The following is a 19,744-nucleotide window of genomic DNA, read 5'->3' on the forward strand; positions in this document are numbered from 1 at the left end:
GGCATCGTGACTAAGTCTCTTTAGTTCCCACTTTCCCTAAAGCAGCTTTCTGTCGCCACGGCTTTTGTGTCACACTGAACCCTCCGGTTGGAGGTGGGATTTTTCCGCATGTGTGGCTTGGTTGCTGTTCAGAATGACTTCAGGGTAGTTGGAAGAACAGACACATATACTAAACAGGCCTTTGGCAGCTAGGGCATGAGAAGCCGAGGGGGGCTTTGGTTGGATAAGGACAGTTTTTTGTTTACACTTAGAGAATCTCTTTTCTTCTCTGCCCTCTTCCTCAAAAGTTAACTATAAAAGATCTTGTGACCCAGACCTCTTGCTAATTAGGAGTTCTGTGGAGTGTACACTTAAGAGCCAACCTTATTGGGGAGAAAATGGGGCCTGCACAAGCAATGGGGTTCAACTCATGAGTCCGTCGATCGGTATTTTATTCATCTTCTCTGTGTACCAAGACTGTTCAAGGCTTTGCAGGTACCGTGGTGCACGAAACAAGCGCTCTGCTTCCCGGCTGGGGAGAAATAGTTGACAGACAAGGAAACACTGATATTTGATCCACACGAGCTTTGGGATTCCCTGAAAAGCAGGAAAGGAGAGTATGGAATGGGAGACTAGCAGTTATGCCTTCTCTAACAAGACAAAATTAGTGTTTCTGAAGGAAATGAGCCACAAAGAACAGAAAACGCAGGAGACCGGAGGCCAGGGGCACACTTTAGCAAGACAGGAGGGCAGATCATGGCTGTGGCAGAGTCTGTAGGTGGTTCACAATGCCCCCTAGACCAGGCAGAGAGGCACAGGGAAGACAGTGTCATACTGAGAGGGGCATGGGAGCTGTCACAGAGTTTTGAGTGACACGCGACATGATCTGACTTCTGTTCGGAAGGGACCACTCCAGGTGTCGAACTGGTCTTGACTGTAGTAGGGCAGAGGCTGAGGGAAGGAGTCCAGTTAAGACATCATGCTGCAATCCAGGCAAGAGGTGAGGGTGGCTTGACTCAAGGTGTAACCGATGTAGATGAGAGAGAGTCGTGCTCTGGATGTGTTTCTACGGGAGTGCCAGCTGTATTAACCAATGATTAGATAGAGAGAATTGAAAGACTCGGAAGAGCCAATGATGATTACTTTAATCATTTAGCAAGAGTTGATGTAGTAATTCTATGCCAGGCACTGTTCCAAGTTTGTGGCGGTGGCCGATCGTTCCGTCTTGGCAATGGCCTCCTGAGATAGACACTATTTTTGTCCTCATCTTCCTCCTGTGGTGTGTTGGCTCTGAAAAGCAGGGAGGGCGGGGTTGACATTTACTTAGAGAGAGGAGACGTTGAAGAGGAGGTTTGGGGCAGCACATTAAGGTCGATGTTATGATTGAGGTGCTTGAAATGACTTCCCGGCGATATCAAGTGTCGTGTGGTGATAGAAGCCTGGAGTGAGGAGCAAGTGAGCGCGGTCTGAGGTGGAGACATGTGCTCATTTTTACAGCACTGGGGTGGAGTCAAAAACCACGAAATTGGACAAGATCTTTAAAGGAGTATGGCTACAAAAGAGAAAACAATCAAAACCAACCTTGCAATATTTGAATCCAAAGGACAAGTGTGCAGAGAGGGCACAGACATGGTACAGGGCTTGGCATCTTGGCGGTCAGGCTGAGAAAGGGTTTGGAGAAAGAAACACATACATGCATGAGATGCTATCGATTGGTCAAATTAGAGTGATCAGAAAGCCAGTGACCAGCTGCCTTGAAAAACTCCATTTCATTAAAAGAGAGGTGAAGGTTTGAGTATAATAGGGGACCACAGAGAAAGAGACCAGGAAACAATAAAAACAGTAAATAAATGAAATTCTCCCAAGGTCCTTTTTCTCCCCCCCTACTTCCTCCTCCTCCCTCTCCTCCTCTTCTTCCTCCTTCTCCCCCTCCTCCTCCTCCTCTTCCTTCTCTTCCTCCTCTTCCTCCTCCTTCTTGTTTTTGAGACACTATCTCATTCTGCAACCTGGAACTCACTACATAGTCAAAGCTGGCTTTGAACTCGTGGCAATCCTGTTGCCTCAGCCTTTTGAACCCTAGGATTATAGATAGCAGCTGTAATATCTGGCTCAAGGAATTTTCCATGTAAAGAAATATGACTGAATGCAGAAGAAAATGCAGGATTGAGAACGTTTGCTTTGTAGATCAGTGAGATCAAGGCATGTTTCTAAGCAGATAAAATTGGCCAAGTAGAAAAGACGAAAAGCATATATTGAAATGGGAGCAGGAGATGACGTAGGCTGATGGGAGATACAGGGTCATAAAACAGGCTTAGCTTCATGTAGAAGCAGAGATGACATCCTGGGCAGAGGGGGAGGGAATCAGGAGAGGGAGGAAGGGGGAGAGCAGGAGGGGAGGAGGAGGCTGTCTGTAGGTAAGCCCATTCTCTTGGGAGATGTGGTTGCCTGTGGAAGGTCTCCTCCTGCTGCTTCTATTTTCTCAGTGAAATAGTGTCAAAGGTCAAAAGTTAAGGGAGGAACAAGAGAAGTTGTGAAGTGAACATTCCCCAAAATGGGGGTCCCTTTATGCAAACCGTGGCTCAGCCCATCATTCCAGTCTTTCTTGGGTCTAGAAAGAGGTTTTTATTTTTCAGGAGGTCATGTGGATGTAAACACACGTATTCCTAACTGGTTTGCCGATGCGTCTGGCCCAGGTTAAGCAAGAGTAAGCCAGCTGAGAGTAATTCTCTTGAGTCAAGATGCTATTCTTGGGAAATCTAAGTTTTACTTCCTCCTTGTTTGCAAAGGGTTCATATGATTAAATCCATGAATCAGAATAATCCTTCATCAAACCACTAGTCTCCTTTGCTTTTACTCGTAGAAACAAGACAAATAAGATAGGAGGCTCTTTGTGGGAATCAAGGAATTGGGAGGAAAGAGACACAATCAGGAAGGCAGTGATTGCCCTAGACTAGTTGCTGTCCATATATATACATATATGTTCTGTATGTGCCGAGTGTAGGCATATATAACTCATAGTACTTCCTCTGTGATGATTACTGAGCAAGAACATAGTTATGTACCCTTTCTTCTACCGCGATGACAGAAGAATTTCTATAGAATTTCCTTTTTCAAAAGCAGAGTGACCCGATAACCTTCAGCGGCGTGGTAGGGATGTTTCCCAAGGCCCTGGTGCGTCCCTAATGTGCAAGTTCGCTCTCCTAGCCCCAGGCTTGTCTGCGCCACCCAAGCTGTCCTCCGATGATCAGACTGGGTAGGAGAGAGACTGGGTTTGTTCAAGGGTTGCCATGGCAAAACAGAGGACACAGCATCCTCGGTTCAATCCCCGAGGTGTGTGAAAGGGCTTCGGTATGGCCGGGTGGAAGGTGCAGGGACGGTACTGGTGCTGGGATGATGAGAATTGACTCTGACCGCCTGTTAGTGATTAACAAGTAATGTTCCACACGCAGAAGCGTTCTGTTAGGCTCTGAGGGGATTACACATTCCGATGTCACCGGAGGGGTGGCAGACCCTTCAGGCTATGGGGAAACTAAGGATGATTGTCATTTAATATCTTAATTGTTTTGGCACAGCTTTAGTTTAAAAATTAAAATTCCAGGCAAAGGGAGAGGATCCGATCTCCTTCTCCCTAGCATGGTGATGTGGGGAGGGTGTCCTATCCCCACAGTGACACTTCTCTGTCCTGTAAATATTGTGCTGCCCGTGAAGGTTGTGAAATTAAATGAAGCAACGTGTCACAGGAGGTGCGCAGGTCTGTGTGGCGCACGTTGTGAAGGCCATGTTCTTAATTATGTGTTGTCACTTAGGCCTGGAGAAAGAGTCAGCGCTGCCTCTGAGGACTCGTTTTTACTTGTTATCTGATCTGGAAACAAACGATTACCCGCTGTGTTCTGACTCATGACTCACACCAAATGCTTTACTCCTGGTCACCAGAATGAGCATGTGTGTGTGTGTGTGTGTGTGTGGTGTGTGGTGTGTGTATGGATGTGTATATCTGTGTGTATGTGTGTGTGCATGTGTATATATATGTATATATGTGCAATGTGTGTATATATGTATGTGTACATGTGCATATGTGTATATGTATGCATGTATATATGTGTTTATGGATGTACATTGTGTATATATGTGTGTATGTGTGTATGCATGATACACATGTGTATGTATGTACATGTGTATATGTATATGAATGTGTTTGCATGTATGTATATTATGCATATGTGTATGTATGCATTTGTGTATAGATGTATGCATTTGTTATATGTGTGCGTTCATTTGTATATGTGTTTATTATGAATGGGTACATATATGTGTACGTATTTGTGTATGTGTACACATGTGTGAGCATGTGTGTGTGTGTGTGTGTGTGTGTGTGTGTTTCTACAGAGATTTGCCAGCTCTCTGTGGTTAGTCACCAGCCAGCTAACCTGTCACTGCCATCCTGTCAGCAGTCAGACTTGGTACAAACCCTTCAGATTAAGGCTACCATCCTTCAAGACCTCCCTCCACTTTGGGTGCCATGCACAGACCCAGGCCCCTGGGTTACCCCAGCTTCTGTTTCTCTTGGCAACTGACCGAGGTCTTTTTACCCTCTTCTTGGTTTGAATCCTTGTGGGAGAAGCTCAGAGAAGCCAAGTTGACTTTACCAGATTACTCACTGGATTACCCCAAGCTGTATTAGAGGATACAGTTGAATGTATGGCTAGATAGCCAGACATGTATGGAAAGCCACGGAGAGTGACGGAGGAGTCTAAATTCTCTGGGAACTCTACTCCACAAACATGGCGTGTGTGTGGGAGTGCAGCAGCTCTGCACCCTGATCTCGTCTGGTATTTGTGGATGTAGGTATGTGCAATTCAATTGTCACTTGTTGGTGATTAACTCAATCTCCCTTCCCACATTCTAGAAGTCCCAAGCCTCCAACTTCCTTCTTGATTCCCCTGGCAACCACACATCCACCCTCAGGGACTTTCCAAAACTCTCCTCATTAACATAAACTCATAAATGAACATATTATGAATGACAAAAGACACCTAAACTTCTAGTATTTAGGAACTGTTCAGTGTTTCAGGTGCTTAGGAACTGCTTGTGGAGACTAAAATATGTATTAATAAATATTATTATGTTATGGAATCCCAACATACAGCCCTGAGTCAGAAACCATCCGAAGAGAGAGAAGAGTGTTATATAGCGCAAAGTGCACAGCTGTGGTTCTGTGCCCTTGGCAATGTAAGTATGTCAGGAAGTTATATAGTTCCATATACGTTCCACTATACCTTAGACACAGGAACTCTTGCCTGAGACACAGGAACTCTTAGCCAACTCATGAGGAAGGCATCTTCATTTCACCAAAATAGTTTTCAAATTCCAGAAGAGTGAGGACCACATGTCTAACTGAATGCAGTAGGCTGCTTCAAAACTCATTAGATGAAGGAAATAATTGAACCAAAATGTATGTCTTTCCCCAGTAGTTGGGTTGCGGAAGGCTGCAACCGCGAGGCCTGTCACACATTGACTTGGCCCTGGGACGTGAGTGGGTGTGCTGGCAGTTACACTGGAACCTGGATTTAATCATACCCTTCAACTGCTTCACCCTCCTCTGATGCAGCCATTTCAGTCTCTCAGCTGTTGGACTGCTTCTGTGTGTCTTCTGTGTTTCTATTTCAAACTAAGAGAGCATGGAAAAAATGCACAGAGTCACATAAAGAACCCTACTGGGCAGTGTGTCCCCTTGACGGAACACAGCAAGAAAGTCAAGGCTGCTTCCCTCGGAACTGACCTTTGTGAGTCGTTCAGTCCACATTGTATGTGCGTTGACCTATGGAAAAGGCTACAGATTTAGGTCAGGCTCAGCTCCTACCACACCGCTCACAGTTAAACAGTAACATGACTAGCTAGTCGGGGATCTTGTGTGGTCGATACACTAATTTATAGGGTGCAACCATAAAGTCTCTGTCCTTTACAGCCATCCAGAGCATGGGACGCCTCCATGCTTGTCACCTGGCTCTGTGATCCCTGGCAGGTGACTTTTCTCCTTGATGAGGCATGCCAGTGTCTACACTGGGGTTGCCAGTGCAGGCTGCAGGTTACGCTGTGTAAGGGTTGCCAGCATCTTTATTTAGCCATGAACCAACTCTTCCAACAAGATCAGACACGAAGTCTGAAAGATAAGTAAAACCATGAAGTCTATAATTACCTGGCGTGAAGCAGAAGCAAACGATGGAACTTAGGTCACCAAGCCGACGGCAAGCACTCTTACCCACTAGGCCATCTCACTGGCCCTAGACTAGGTTTCATAAGAAGTGTCAGGGCTGGAGAAATGGCTCAGTGGTAAAGTGCACTTGATGCTCTTCTGGAGGACCTGGGTTTGATTACCAGCACCAACGTGGCAGCTCAAAACCATCGTGGCTCATTTCCAAAGGATCTGATGCCCTCTTCTGACCCTCATGGGCACCAGGCGCACACATGGTATATGGAATTACATGCAAGAAAAACCCTCCCACACATAAAATAAATGTTAAAACAAACGTACTTAAAATGAATCTCTCTGGCTGTCTTATAGGATCACCAGAAAATTCAAACTTACCTAAGAGGCTCATATTCACACTGTCTTGCCTCTATGGGACATGCCTTCTGCAGAGGTTCCCGGATTACTGGTGGTGGGTCAGGACGCACGTCTTCCACCTCTGCATTCTTCACATCTCTGTTTCTTGTTACTCAAGTACGTGAACCAGTGCTAATGGTCACATCCCTGGACAGCGTCATTTAATAGAGTGGGGTAAGGTGGGGTAGGGTTTCTTTGCTATATCAGAGGCAACGCTGTGGAAAGAGGAAGGCCCGCATCTAAACCCTGGCTTGATTTCTCGCTCCTTGAGGAAGCCTGCAGCCATGTTAGATTCCATTCTCTGTAACGTGAGGGCAAACGCTTACAAACATCCACAGCTCTAATCAAGTTCTAGCACTCGATGCCTTAGCACTTTTCGAGTTCGCCCGCTATGCTCTTCTCTGCTTACAACTGCTGTTTGCTTGTGTTTCCAAACAGTGGGGTCTCATTATTGTGTTCAGACGAGCTCTGGCCTCCACATTCTGCTGCCTCGGCCTGAGCAGGTTTGCGGGCGTGAGCTACTCGAGTGACTCCCATTCCCTTTGAACACGGTACTCTTGCAGCTGTGTTTCCCTTCCTCCGGGGAGCCAACGTCAGCTAGCCTAAGTTCTGCTGGAAGAGAAGAGGCTTTGCCAGACAAAGCAGAGTTGCCTTGCTCCCCACAGGCCAAGAAAGAATAGTTGCCTGCCCTCCTCTCCAGCCCAGTGAGGCAGGGTGGGAGGGGGAGGGGCAGGTGGATGGCTAGGATGGGGAAGGACAAGGGAGCAAATATAAGAAGGAAATGGGACTCAAGGTCATGTCTTCGGAGCGATGCTTAGTGTTCTAACAGAGCTGTAAACTCCTAGAAAGCAGGATCAGGCCTGCACTGGAGAGATGGGAAAGTGGGACCGGACCGTGTCATGTGAGGACGCAAGCTTACGGCCCAACGGCAGAGCTGCGAAGCTACCTCTCCCACGACCCGTGTTTGTTTATAACCCCTGCTTTTCATTGATGACACACGTATAAAAGACTCAGTGATGGAGGTAGACAGAACACAGATACCCAGACTGAGAGAAGCAAACATTTATTAAACTTTCGACCCTCATGCGCAGCTCAGAGGATGCAGAAACACCCAGATGTTGTTTAAGTCGGGAAGTTTCCAGCTTCGCGACTGGCGCAAGGCCAGGCACACTGTCAGCGCGTGGGAGAGAGTGGGTTCTTGAGGCTGTGTCGGAAGTTCCAAGTTTACGAGGCAGTTACAGCTGGATTTAGCTGGTATCTATAGGCTTAGGATCTAATTGTTTCTTTACGGCCCACTTTACCTTGATAGTGGTGCATGCCCTAAGTCGACGGTGGTGGCTCTGTTTTCTTAACATTTTTCTGTTTTCTGTTTCTTTTTTCTCCAACGCAGTGATGGTACTAAAAGTTTCTCTTGGGCCCTACCACATGGGGCAGGGCTTAGGTCAGAGTACTTCGGGACATGTCCAGAGAAGCCCAGGGCCTTTTACTCTGTACATTTTGAAAGACATCTTGAACTCAGACTCTTTTTACCCATAGGAGGACACCTATGACGCCACTGCTCTAGGGAGGGCAGACACCAAAGAACACTGAAATCTCACACAACTGTTTCCAGCTGAGGGCTTCCAGAAGACCCTCACTTCCTTCTAGGCCTTGCTGTCTCTTTACTTTTCCCCCATCAAGTTGACTAGAGTAGTCTTGACCCCCTTCCTTCCTTGGGGGACCATAGCTGGGAGGAAGACTCCGCAGACCTCATATATGTCTTCTGAGAACATCCAAGGGAGGTCTAGGCCTCATGCCAGGGAGAACAGCCAAAGACCCCAGGCCCCAGTTTTGTGGTGGTTACTGCATCACCGAGTGTCACTCTCTGCACTGCTGCCCCAAAGGAAGAGCCCTATACCAGTGGCTCATGCCAGAAATTAGACCCAATATCTCACAGCTCTGTAGGCTTCAGTCTGAGACCCAGGGGCCAGCCTGTAGGTTTCTCTGGCAACCCCTCTGCCTGGCTTGCAGATGGCAGGGCACCCCATATCGCTGCATAGCCTTCCTTCTTTGATACCTTCTCCTGTAAGGGCTCCAGTCATACTACATGAGGCTCCCCTCATGACCTTACTGCTATTTCTCTCAAGAACCTGGGCCTGTGTCATTATAGAGTCAGATGTCAACAAACCAAGAAGGGAACTGGTAAGCCCAGAGCGCTGTGTCAATTGCTGTCAAGAGGCTGGGGTCTTTCTCTATCCTGTAAACCCCGGCAACAGCTGATCCAGTAGTGCCCTTCTCTCCCCTTTTTACAAAAGTACCCATTTCACCAGCCTTCCGGAGAGTCACGGGGCAGTCAGCTCTAGGACCGCAGTCTCTGTGTGTTGGGATGTGTTCTGGAACATTCTTCTTGAAGCACCCCACCCCCAGCACTGCTAAGCCAGTGTTCAATGTGCTTCTTCATCTAAAATTGCCTTTCCCTGCCCCTACTGCTATCCCGCAGTTAAGCTGAAGTGTACACTGAGGTCCAGTGAAACAGGGTCTTGCTAGGGAACTGGAAATGGTGCCTGATCTTAGCTAACCTTCAGTCTGGGTATCCCAGCAGGCAGACTTCCCCTGTGGGCATGGGTTTCCAAGGGTCTTACAGCCCACCATCTCTGCATTAAATAGGTCCTGGAAGTGAACATACGTCAGAGTTTGTTTGGCTTCCCATAACACTCCTTAACAGAAACTCCCTGGCAACACCAGTGTGGAAGCCAGGATGGTGGGGTCTAGACAGGATCCCCTAGGTTTTTCAAGAGTCATTTAGTCACTTCCTTCCAGAACCAGATCGACCCAGTCTCCTTTGCCCTGGGCCTTGCAAGTCAGCTCCGATGTCCAGGATCCCTCTCCCGAGATCTTTTACGTAAGCACAGCTCTTGCAACTTCTTGCCCAGAGACAGTGTTCCTGGGTGGTCCTACTTGGGTGGGTCTCTGGGCATAGAAACCCCAAGCCGCATTTCCTCCTGGGCTTTGCTGAGCCAGGCAAACCCTGCCTCATGAAGCTCAGCTCCAGCTCGTTTGGGAGATTAAGATCAGAGACGACGACGTGGAAGGGCCACGTTTTAACAAGGCAGAAAGCACAAGCTATTCAGAAGTCAGGCCTACTGTGCAGAACACCCCCGACACACACACCACACCCTGGCTCTGGGAGCCTCTCCCGTAAAGATGGTATCACGGGGTGAGGAAAGAGTCACGCCACTCCCAGCAGGCCCCACATCAGAAGAGCTTCACTTTCAATTACCAGCAGCAGCTGTGGAAGCCACTTATGTAATGGGCTCAGAGCGTCCTCCCTGGGAGGTGGGGAACCATTTGGTCTGTGCTAAGTAATGAGTCACGGTCAGGGTGAGGGAGCAGAAAGAGTGGATTTCTCTCCCTTCAGTTGCTTCATCCAAATCCAAACCTGTAGTAAAACATGGAAAGCTAGTTGGGGGAGGAGGGAGGCACTACCCTGGGGTCTGAAATGCAGGTCCCTGGGGCTCCCCACAGGCTGCTGAGGGAGGCTCTCTGGTGGGAAGCCCAGCGGGGCACTGGCTGAGGAGTCAGTTTGAACTGTGGCTGACCTGCTAAGGGATCTTATCCTTAGAGCCTCAGAGCTTTACCAGGCCCTGCCAAAGTCTGGGAGAGCGGAGGAGAAGGAAAAGCCCTCAGAATGAGAGAACTTTTGCCTAACATTATTCGACCTTAAAAGGGTGAAGTGCAGTGCATCCTAGCGTGGGTGGGGAAAGGGACCGTTAATACCAGCTAAGAAGTCAGAAAGTTTGCTTTATCAAGGAGCAGGGAAATATCGTATGTTCGTTGTCATGAGGTTAAAAACAAACAAAAACAGAATTCAATCGCAGAGGTTTGTCTCCTAGGTGAATCCACAGCCTATTCGGTTGATGATATTAACCGTCATGGCGGGAAGGGAGAATCGGCTCCTGAAAGTTGCTGCTTGTATACGCCGCGGCACATGCACCCTACAACACACACAGGTAAATACATATCATTTTGAAAACTTACAAATTTACGTCAGGAAATGCTTCCGTACGACAGCCCTCTTCTCCACACCGTCATGCTTTTCCAAATGTGGTCATGAAGCCAGCGACTTCGCCGTCTCTCCACCGTAAGCCCCTGCAAATCAGGAGGGGCGTGCGGGGCCTCTTGGGAACCTGGCCCGGTCTGTTTGATGTTACCGCAGGTGGGTATGTCCAGGGTGGCTTGCCTGATGAACAATGTGGTGGTTAATATTATCAACGGGACAGGCTGTAAAATCACATAGGAGACAAACCTCTGGGCACGCTGTGAGGAAGTTTCCAGACGAGTTCACCGAAAAGTCTACCTCCACTGAACGGAGCCATCCTGTGGGCTGGGGCGCAGACTGAATAAAAAGGAGAAAGCGAGATAAGCACCAGCTTCCACCTCTCTGTGATTCCTGACTGCAGACTCCCCGTGAGCCGCTGCCTTGAGCTCCTACAGCCACGGACTCCATCTTCAAACCATTAGCCAAAACAAACCCTTCCTCCTCTAAGGGGCCTTTGTCAAGCATTTGGTTCTGGCAATGAGAGAAGAGACTAAGTAGTTAGAAATACTTTATCCAGTGTACAAACCTTCTGAATGCTGAGCCCTCCTCCCTCCTGGAAGCAGCATAGCCAGAGGTCAAGACTCAAGTGCCTGGATGAGTCCCCAATCGGCTACTTACACTGACTCTGCTCCTGGGATGCAGGTAGCACTTTTGTGTGGGCCCTTGTCTGTGACATGGGACATTGAGAGCCCCTCCCACATAGGGTGGTTTTGAAGACTATCTTTGTTAGGGTTTTACTGCTGTGAACAGACACCATGACCAAAGCAACTCTTATAAGGACAACACTTAATTGGGGCTGGCTTACAGGTTCAGAGGGTCAGTCCATTATCATCAAGGTGGGAGCATGGCAGCATCCAGGCAGGCACAGTGCAAGAGGAGCTGAGTTCTACATCTTTATCTGAAGGCTGCTAGGAAAATACTTGATTCTAGGCAGCTAGGATGAGAGTCTTCTAGCCCACACCCACAGTGACACACCCACTCCAACAAGGCCACACCCACTCCCACAGTGCCACACCTACTCCAACAATGCCATACCCACTCCCAAGTGCCACGCCCACTCCAACAAGGCCACACCCACTCCCACAGTGCCATGCCTACTCCAAGGCCACACCTTCTAATAGTGCCACTCTCTTGGGCCAAACATATGCAAACCACCACAAAGACCAAGGTAAAATGTGTAAGGTATTTAGGATTTGGGGGTGCTTTCCAACCATAGCCATCACCATTATTCACCGGCTTAGTTTTCACCACTTGCAAATGTGTAGGAACATACAAGCAGGTTTAAGATACACCAGGAAGAGTGTTCTTTAGACTAGCAAAAATTTTCTTCATCACAGAGTGGGGGAGCAATATAATATTGATGTCCTATGGAGATGAGACAAAATCAAGTCTGTTGAGTACAGAAGGCAACCTGAGAGAGTAGGCTTTGGACCATAAGCACCAATTCCATGTGTTGAATGAATTCTGGAGTTCCCTATCCCATGTGTAGCCAAGTTCCAACCCCAGATCACAGAGATCTACCAATCCTGGTGATGTAAGGTAAGAGTAAGGAGTTAAGTTCTCAGATTCTAATTTGGCACAAACTTCGTAAGCCCACCTCTTCTGGTGTTGGATGGGAAGAAAGGAGAAAAGATGGGGCTCTTCTTAGATTCTTTACTGGGAGCTCATTTAGCTTCTGCCGGGGTGACCAATTTCTGTTCAGCTGACCACAAAAGTACAGGACACACTCCTCTCCTCAGACTGGTCCTTTAGCCCTTTAGCACTACAGCAGTGGTTCTCAACCTGTGGCCATGACACCTTTCGGGGGTTGAATATCAGATATCCTGCATGTCAGATATTCCAGTTCATAACAGTAGCGAAATCACAGTGGTGAAGTAGCAACAGAATAATTTTACGGTTGGTGGTCACCATACAACATTAGGAAGATTGAGAACCATTGCTCTAGATGGACGTGATATGTGCTGTAGGAAGAACTGGGGCAGCTGCATGCCTGACTTCACCACCACCACCATCACCACCACTACCACCACTATCACCATCACCAGCATCACCACTATCACCACCACCATTACCACCACCATTACCATTACCACCACCACCACTATCACCACCATCATCATCACCACCACCACCATCATCATCACCACCACCACCATCACCATCACCACCATCACCACCACCATCACCATCATCATCACTATCACCACCATCACCATCACCACCATCATCACCACCAATACCACCACCATTACCACCACCATTACCATTACCACCACCACCACTATCACCACCACCACCATCACCACCACCACCATCACCATCACCACCACCACCACCATCACCATAACCACCATCACCACCACCATAACCACCACCACCATCATCATCACTATCACCACCATCACCATCACCACCACCAACACCACCACCACCATCATCATCACTATCACCACCATCACCATCACCACCACCATCACCACCATCACCACCACCATCATCACCATCACCACCACCACCACCATCGCCACCATCACCACCATCACCACCACCATCATCACCATCACCACCATCACCACCACCACCACCACCATCACCACCATCACCACCCCACCATCATAATCATCTTTCCACACAACGTTTACACTTAGGAATACTCACTGGGCACTGGGCACAGTGCCGTAGGACTTTACCCATTTGCTCGGGCTTCATCTTATGAGAGCTTTACTGCTGTTTCCATGTTCTTGACAGGCTTACAACCTGTCTGTGACATCAGTGCTATGAAGCAGTGAGGTCTAGGACTCTGGTCTCAAGAGCCCTGTCGCCAGAGGCCGTCTTGCCACCGCTGCTGAGGTATACTGGCCAGCTAGTCTTCCTGCACCGGGCCCTTCTGCTGAGCTGCTGTGGAGGACTTTCTGGGTTTGGAGCCTACGTCCCAGGCAGTCAGCATTTGTAGAGACTGTGGTGCTGACAGGATGGAAGGAAATATTCCACCCGTGGGTGCTTGGGGTCAGCATGTGAACTTGACAGAGACATTTTTGGCTGAGCAGGGGAATGAAAGCACATTCACGTTGTTCTGTGGAGACAGTGATGACAGAAAGGGGCTTCCTGGTCTCTTCGTGTGCTGGGCTGCTACAGGAAGGACCTCTTGCTCGTAGGTCTCAGGGCAGTCATTTGAGACAGGCAAAGTCGATGGCTTCGACAAGTTTCTTTTCTTGAAACAACGTTAATTTGTCCAGTTTTGTGGCTTTTTTATGTGGAACAGCATTAGCTCATCCAAGCCTGTGGTTTATTTGAAAACGAAATTCCGGTAAATCTTCCGCACCATCTGGCAGTGCGGTGATTGGCTGTGAGTTAGGAGCAAGCCACCAAGCGCGCAAGAAAACAGAGCGACAAAAGCCACCAGGAACAGTGAAGGTCTTGTCGTTTCTGTGCCCAGACAAACCCACAGGACTCTGAGGATGGGTCTGTGCCCAGAGGACAGAGCTGGAAACTGTCATTCTCGAGGTGGAAATGCATTTCTCCCAGTATCTGGGGCCTGGGAGGGCACACGTGGGCTCTGAAAGGCAATGTGGATGATCAGGAAAGAGGAAACGGTTAACACCAAGTTTACTCTTTGGAGTATGGAAAAATGGCTGAGCCTGTGTCCTCCAATGACAAGGGAGATGTCACTTTTAATTAGCTGTCTGTCATACCCACCTTCCTTCACTGATGTCTATAATATCATAGCGTGTTTCCATCCCTACCTACCATGTGGATTGTGCTAACCTAGGCACAGGAGAGAGAGGGGTATGGGCCAGACACATATGCCATTGTCTTAAAAGCATTTACGTCCAGAATGACAGACATTTTCCAAACTGTATCTTTTAAATAATTTCTGAATACAGGAGGCATCATTCAGGGATGAAGAGACAGCTGGGGGTTGGGGCATAGCCAGGATGAGGACCTGTGCTTGGTAAGTGGCTGAGGAGGCCCCAGGGCTGGTGACAACTGATAAGAAACCTCACGATCAGAAATGCTGGCCACGCAAAGGGTGGAGAAGCCTCCTGTGCCCTTGGAAATAGGAGTGGAGTGGCGGCCTGCTGAGATAATTCCAAAGCAGTGTAGGGTGAGGTAGGAAAGGGAGACAGGAGCCACATCCATGGGCTGTGAGAAGCCGGGTCCCACTGTCACACGGGGGAAAGGCATGGCCCACCTGACATCACTAGGGGGAAGTAGATTGCAGACCAGTGGTGGAGGTAGAAGAGACAGTGGTGTCTTGAGAAAGGATATAAGAGAAAAAATACCTTAGGTAACATGTGAGAATACTGCTGATGTGTTCAACATTGGGGAGTAAAGGCCACCATGAAGTAAGGGTGCTCCCAGGTCAGGAGAGGGACATGCTGTTTAAGGCAAAGGTTAAAAGCAAGTTTTCATCATGTGAAGTCTGAGATAACATTTCTTTTTCCTTTTTTTTTTTTAAAAAAATAAGAATGTTTTCATTTCTTTTTTTTTCTTTTTTCTTTTGAAATTCTCAGTATTTTTTTATTGGGTATTTTTTATTTACATTTCAAATGTTATTCCCTTTCCTGGTTTCCCAAACATAAGCCCCCTATCCCATCACCCTCCCCTTCTTCTATAAGGGTGTTCTCCCTCCCCAACTACCACCCATTCCTGCCCCCTCCAACATTCCCCTTACACTGGGTTCCAGCCTTGGCAGGACCAAGGGCTACTCCTCCCATTGGTATTCAACAAGGCCATCCTCTGCTACATATGCAGCTGGAGCCATGGGTCTGTCCAGTGTAGTCTTTGGGTGGTGGTTTAGTCCCTGGGAGCTCTGGTTGGTTGGTATTCTTGTTCTTATGGGGTTGCAAGCCCCTTCAGCTCCTTTGATCCTTTTAGAGAAAGGATTGAATTAGAGAGATGGCATTTCTTTTTTTTTTTTATTAACTTGAGTATTTCTTATATACATTTCGAATGTTATTCCCTTTCCCGGTTTCCGGGCAAACATCCCCCTCCCCCCTCCCCTTCCTTATGGGTGTTCCCCTCCCAACCCTCCCCCCATTGCCGCCCTCCCCCCATAGACTAGTTCACTGGGGGTTCAGTCTTAGCAGGACCCAGGGCTTCCCCTTCCACTGGTGCTCTTACTAGGATATTCATTGCTACATATGGGGTCAGAGTCCAGGGTCAGTCCATGTATAGTCTTTAGGTAGTGGCTTGAGATGGCATTTCTAATTGGCAACAGAAAGCAAGTTTTCTAGAGTTCAGCAGAAAAAAATTTCAGGATTAGCATAAAGCTGATCACTGGGCCCCTGTAAAGTGGGGCGCTGATCTAGCCTTGGACCCATGCAGAGTGGGGCGCTGATCTAGCCTTGGACACATGCAGAGTGGGGTGCTGATCTAGCCTTGGACCCATGCAGAGTGGGGCACTGATCTAGCAGAGGGAACCAGTCGTTCCTTAAGATGAGAACATTAGTGATTCTCAGCCCTGGCCTCCACTGAGGCTGGGGAAGAGTGGACATGGAGGGTCTAACCACGTATGTCTGGTGACCCCAGCCTACTTGTGTGTGGCCTCCAGCCCCTATCGCCTCTTTGACACACTATACCCCTTGGCTACCTCTCATAAATGAGTCTGGACAAAGTTCCAGGTCTTGGAAATCAGACCGGAGCTATTCAGACAGGAATCCTAGAGCTACAGAGCTCTGGAACATAGAGTATAGGGGATACTTCATGGGCCGGTTAGGCATGTCCCTAAAGACTGTGGACTCTTCTCTTGCCTGGGTGAAAGTTAGAGCAGGTGATGATGTCAGAACTGGGAACTCTAAAGTGTTAAACACCAGACAATGGCCTTTGGTGCTCGACACAGGGGAGCATCACACAAAGGACGTCCATTGGGGGGTCAGAGGCCGTGGCCCCAGTGTCTGATAAGCAGGTCCTAGGTAAGGACTGTGGGCCACTCATCCTGCTGTCCTAGGGGTTTCTCCTGCAGTGTCTGCCCTGTGGTGAGCATCTAGCTCTGCACTGACCTTGTCACATGGGAGCGAGCAATCCATTTGCCACCGTTAACCATTTGCCACCATTGTTGTTGTGGGAGGAGAAGGAAGCTAAATGGCAGGGTGTGGGAGAATCCATGACAGAGCCTAACCTCCGCCAAGTTAGTCAGGTCTGGGGCATGAGAAGCTCTAGGCTATTCACAGGCTTTTAACCTCAGAGGGTTGGCACAGGTGCAGGGACAGGCCATCCCCGAGGCTGTGCTCACACGGGAAATTCCACACAGCAGTGATGTGCAGAGACACGAAGGACAGCACGGTTTCTGTTTGTCTGTCCATCCCAGACTCAGGTCCTTCTAGTTGGACCCCGAGGGCTTCGCAAGAGCTGGTCAAGGGATCTGAAGTCTAGGGTTGCCTTGTGAGCCTGGTGAGTCAGGAGAGAGTGGGAGAGAAAAGTCAGCTCAATCTTTGTGAATGAGGTCATTTGGGGAAGACTAGGGTTAGAGAATGAATGCTGGAACATTCTCAGCAGCCCGTCCTTCCAGAACTGGAGCATCGACAGTAAGAATCAAAGTTCTTTGGCCTGGAGAGATGGCTCAGCAGTTAAGAGCACTGACTGCGCTCTTCCAGACGTCCTGAGTTCAATTCCCAGCAACCACGTGGTGGCTCACAGCCATCTGTAATGGGATCCGATGCCCTCTTCTGGTGTGTCTGAGGACAGCAACAGTGTACTCATATACAATAAATAAATAAATCTTAAAAAAAAAAAGAATCAAAGTTCTCTATACACAGGACTTGGACATGGTTGACTGGAGTCCAGGTCATGCTGCTCCAGGTGAAGTCTATCTGTTTCTCTTCTCAGAGACTCAGCAGGCAGCCCTCCTACCAGACCCAGGGCTGTCTGTGCTGAATAGTCAACTCCCAGCTTTCATCCTCTACGGAGTACATGGGAGACAGACAGACCTCAGATACGGTGGCATCTGTGGGATAAGAATATCCTTCCCTGCCTCTCCGCCTCTTCTTCCTCTTCCTTCTCTCCCTCGTCTTCCTTCCCCTCTTCCGCTCTTCCTCCTCTTCTGCTTTCTCTTCCCTTTTCCTCTCCCCAGCAACCCTAATATCCCTGTAACCGAGCCAAGGAAAGATGAGCCTGACATGGGAAGGTTTGTGAGCCAGCGATGAACCAAGGTGTCATTCCAAACCCTACCAGTGGCATATTTTATAGCCTTGGGCAAACCACCCAATCTGCCTGCTGCTTCCTTCCAAACTCAGAAGCAAACTGAAAGGGGACTGCGAGAATTCATTAGCTTGGTGGAAAAATTTGCACAACCTGGTCCCGTGTGCACAATGATGACCCCTTTCTATTCCAGAAGCCCTGGATCCTTTCTTGGGTTCACTTTGATCGTGGGTTTGCAACTAAATGGCAGCTCTAAGCAGAGGGTTCTAAGAGCCCAAGCTCCAGCCTCTTTCCGATTCAACTCAAAGAGGCTTTCAGCAGGATGCACGTCAAGACGTCTTTGCAGCAAGTGGTATGTGAGGAAGACATTAAGCTTTATTCCTCTTGCAAATTAAGGCAACGGGAAATGTGTGTTTTCAAGTTGTGGCCTTGAACTTTATAAGTTCATTTACTTCCAAGGACTCGCTTGCCTCTAGGGTTTTGCTCAGTGTGTCGCATATTTAAACCACCTCACGCATGCTTATGGCCCAATCTATAAATACACGGACACCTAAATCATAGAGGGTAAAAGCAAGCACTTGTTGAGTTTTATTCTGTCATTGCATTCAACTGACCCACAAGCAGAGCAATGTTTCTGGGCATTCTCTTTTGCTTTGACTGGGCTCATGTTTTGCTTAGGTTATGATGAGACGGAGGGCAACCTACCTGGGTGCAGTCTCTGAGGCACTAGTCCAACTGGGTGCACACAAGGGAAGAAAAAGACACCAAGCACTGAACACTATGGCATGAGCCGTCATATTTACTTCTTCTTTTTTTTTTTTTTTTTTTCGGAGCTGGGGACCGAACCCAGGGCCTTGAGCTTCCTAGGTAAGCGCTCTACCACTGAGCTAAATCCTCAGCCCCGAGCCGTCATATTTAAAAAGACAGGCCGTCATATTTAAGATCTAGGTGTCTAGATTGTCTGAGTCGACACAGGACGTCGTCTATATCATCTGTCTATCAATACTCTTTTTGGATCAGTCTATCAGATTAACTTCGAAGCCTAGAGGAGAGTCACCAGCTGATGTTGCATCCCAGGGCAGCCAGTTCAGAGCAGACAGACAGTAGGGATGTTCCGGAAGATTTCATATGACCTCATAGACTTCTTCTTTCCATTCCACCATGAGGTTCCAGAGGGTAGGTCCTTTGTTTATATACCCAGATAGCATCTCTAAGAGCAGCAGATACGGGGAGACGACTCTCTTGAGTGTTCCTGTCACTGTGAACAAATGCCTGACAGAAATAACTCAAGGGAGGAGTGGTTTATTTTGACTCAGAAGATCAGTCTACCTTGGTGGAGAAGGCAGCTGAAGCAGGGCTGTCTGTGGTGGCAGGCACTGTGCTCATGGCTTCTCACATGACACTGACTGAGTAACAGAGATGGGATGGGTCAAGTTGTAACCCTCAAGGCTCACCCCCAGTTCCCCAATTCCTAGTGCCAGCCAAGGTCCCACAATTCCCCAGTACTGTGACTCCCACTGAGGAGCAGCTGCACAAACATTGGAGCCTTTGGGGTCAGGACACTGCAATCCCAAGCCATTGACAACAAGTAGCTTATTTTATGTCTGGGGCAGAAGAAGAACCTCCTTAAGAGATTTTTAAAGAGTGATTCTGGACTCAGCTTACTGCGTTGTCTAGTGGCTGTACTAAACGCTTTATGACAAGAACATTTTTTAAAAAAAAACCTTCCTTCTTAACCAACTGGGACACATGCACTTTCCAGACTGACAGGAGATGCCTACGTGTATTAAGTCTGAGATGTGCCTGCCTATAGTCCCAGACCCTGCCTTGACCATTTCCCGTTATCTAGTACTTCTTACTATGCCCCTGGTAAGTCTGTGACTTGATCTCATTTGGATAAAAATAAAGAGAAAACTGAAGAGAAGGGTGGAAGCCTGTACTCG

The 19,744-nt window shown here is 48.3% G+C and overlaps 1 long non-coding RNA gene across 5 annotated transcripts; it reads right to left on the minus strand.

The window, feature by feature from the left end:
- Positions 1–7,630: 7,630 nt before the first annotated feature.
- Positions 7,631–19,049, minus strand: LOC147995149 (uncharacterized). 5 transcript variants are annotated; one of them, XR_015687155.1, is made up of 9 exons: positions 18,507–18,927; positions 16,664–17,051; positions 15,786–15,868; positions 15,337–15,532; positions 14,945–15,040; positions 13,320–14,217; positions 10,869–10,958; positions 10,601–10,711; positions 7,631–10,001 (listed from the first exon to the last, which is right to left on the minus strand). It is a non-coding gene; the product is annotated as an uncharacterized LOC147995149 (long non-coding RNA). The 5 variants fall into 5 exon arrangements; XR_015687157.1 differs by lacking the exons at positions 7,631–10,001; positions 10,601–10,711 and adding an exon at positions 10,345–10,557 and having other exon boundaries at positions 18,507–18,926; XR_015687154.1 differs by lacking the exons at positions 10,869–10,958; positions 15,786–15,868 and having other exon boundaries at positions 10,601–10,802; positions 18,507–19,049.
- Between the last annotated feature and the right edge of the window lie 695 nt (positions 19,050–19,744).

This window comes from Rattus norvegicus, chromosome 4, assembly GCF_021556685.1.
Source record: "Rattus norvegicus strain SHRSP/BbbUtx chromosome 4, alternate assembly SHRSP_T2T, whole genome shotgun sequence".
Lineage (NCBI taxonomy): Eukaryota > Metazoa > Chordata > Mammalia > Rodentia > Muridae > Rattus > Rattus norvegicus.